Raw genomic sequence first — 2,559 nt, forward strand, 5'->3', positions numbered from 1 at the left:
GTGTTACATCAAATGTAAGCACCGTGTATGGTAGTGTATAGTGTAGTGTATATTGTAGTGTATAGTGTAGTGTATAGTGTAGTGTATAGTGTAGTGTATAGTAGTGTATATTGTAGTGTATATTGTAGTGTATATTGTAGTGTATAGTGTAGTGTATAGCAGTGTATAGTAGTGTAGTGTAGATTGTAGTGTATAGTAGTGTAGTGTATATTGTAGTGTATATTGTAGTGTAGTGTATAGTAGTGTAGTGTATAGTAGTGTATAGTGTAGTGTATTGTAGTGTATAGTGTAGTATATAGTGTAGTGTATAGTAGTGTATAGTAGTGTATAGTGTAGTGTATAGTAGTGTATAGTGTAGTGTATAGTGTAGTGTATAGTAGTGTATAGTAGTTTATAGTGTAGTGTAAAATAGTCGTCACCGGTGTTGGCCGTGAGCGGGAATCGAACTCGGGTCGCCGGGTTCGTAGCGTGGCGCTACCCGCTACACTACAACACGTGACGCTTCCACACGCGCGGGTCACGTGACAGATGTGACGTCACAGCTCACTTGCCGTGCAAGAAATAAATAAATGCATTATTGAGCCTCCCCCCCCCAAAAAAAAAGAACCAGGCAGTGTATTTTTTCTAATTGTTGCATGGTGTACCGTCTGAAAAATACCCACATGGCAAATTTCAACTTTGTTGCATGTCGGGAAATACGCTAAACATTTTGAACAGACACACATAATCGGAGGCACACTTATTTATTATAACTTCACACTCAGCACAGGCCAACGTATACAACACTCAAAGGGGTAACGGCCCCTTCACCCGTCTAACAGGGAGACCCCAGGTGCATTGAACAATTACAATACTCCTATTGATGCTCCTGCTGCTGTTGAGGAGTGGCTCATGCAGCCAGCTATGGCTGCAAGGTTTTGGTAGTACATGTTGTTTATGCCATTTATTGTGAAAATTCCGTCACAGTTCCTATGATTACTTTTTCATTGCTTTCATGGCTTTATTTTGGTGATTTCGAAAAGTGTTTTTGGTTTGGCCATGTTTCTTTGTTGTAGTACAGAGTTAGACTGATGGCCTTAATCTAAGTTGTCTTATGGTTGTTGTTGTTGTTTGACTTGCATCCCACTTGGATTTTTTCACACAGCGTTGGTGTACGGTGTTTTTTTCTGCAATATTTTGCTGTCTTTTCTTGGATTTTCTGTTTGCACTTAGTCACATGGTCACTTTAAGATGTTTTCTTGTTCATGTTTTTGTTTTTTGTTTGTTGCGGTTGCACCCGATTCAAGAGCCGAATGGCTCACAGGGCTACACCTAATACATGAACTTGAACTCTAACCGGCTAGCCTACTCCCAGGTCCTCCACTCGAGAGCTAGGGGAGGCTAGCTAACCCAGCTCTGGCCAAGCTGGGATCACGGCACCCTTAGTCACCAGACCGGCCCCTTCACCCGTCTAACAGGGAGACCCCGGTGACTCTAACCGGCTAGCCTACTCCCAGGTCCTCCACTACAGAGCTAGGGGAGGCTAGCTGATCCAGCTCTGGCCAAGCTGGGATCACAGCACCCTGAGTCACCAGACCGGCCCCTTCATCCGTCTAACAGGGAGACCCCACTATCTCTAACCGGCTAGTCTACTCCCAGGTCCTCCACTCGAGAGCTAGGGGAGGCTAGCTGACCCAGCTCTGGCCAAGCTGGGATCACGGCACCCTGAGTCACCAGACCGGCTCTTTCACCCGTCTAACAGGGAGACCCCACTATCTCTAACCGGCTAGTCTACTCCCAGGTCCTCCACTCGAGAGCTAGGGGAGGCTAGCTGACCCAGCTCTGGCCAAGCTAGGATCACAGCACCCTGAGTCACCAGACCGGCCCCTTCACCCGTCTAACAGGGAGACCCCACTATCTCTAACCGGCTAGTCTACTCCCAGGTCCTCCACTCGAGAGCTAGGGGAGGCTAGCTGACCCAGCTCTGGCCAAGCTAGGATCACAGCACCCTGAGTCACCAGACCGGCCCCTTCACCCGTCTAACAGGGAGACCCCAGTGACTCTAACCGGCTAGCCTACTCCCAGGTCCTCCACTACAGGGCTAGGGGAGGCTAGCTGACCCAGCTCTGGCCAAGCTAGGATCACAGCACCCTGAGTCACCAGACCGGCCCCTTCACCCGTCTAACAGGGAGACCCCAGTGACTCTAACCGGCTAGTCTACTCCCAGGTCCTCCACTACAGGGCTAGGGGAGGCTAGCTGACCCAGCTCTGGCCAAGCTAGGATCACAGCACCCTGAGTCCCCAGACCGGCCCCTTCACCCGTCTAACAGGGAGACCCCACTATCTCTAACCGGCTAGCCTACTCCCAGGTCCTCCACTACAGAGCTAGGGGAGGCTAGCTGATCCAGCTCTGGCCAAGCTGGGATCACGGCACCCTGAGTCCCCAGACCGGCTCTTACAAGAGCATCGGCTCTGGGCTCTCGGGGCCATGCCACTGGCTTGCCCTGGTCGCTCCTGAGAAGGACGGCGATCCAGGGGAGTCCCAGGGCCTATCTAGCCGGTCTTCACTCTTCACTGGTT

Source organism: Lethenteron reissneri, unplaced genomic scaffold (genome assembly GCF_015708825.2).
Source record: "Lethenteron reissneri isolate LAM-NWPU_2019-01 unplaced genomic scaffold, ASM1570882v1 scaffold_1638, whole genome shotgun sequence".
In the NCBI taxonomy this organism is placed as follows: Eukaryota; Metazoa; Chordata; class Hyperoartia; order Petromyzontiformes; family Petromyzontidae; genus Lethenteron; species Lethenteron reissneri.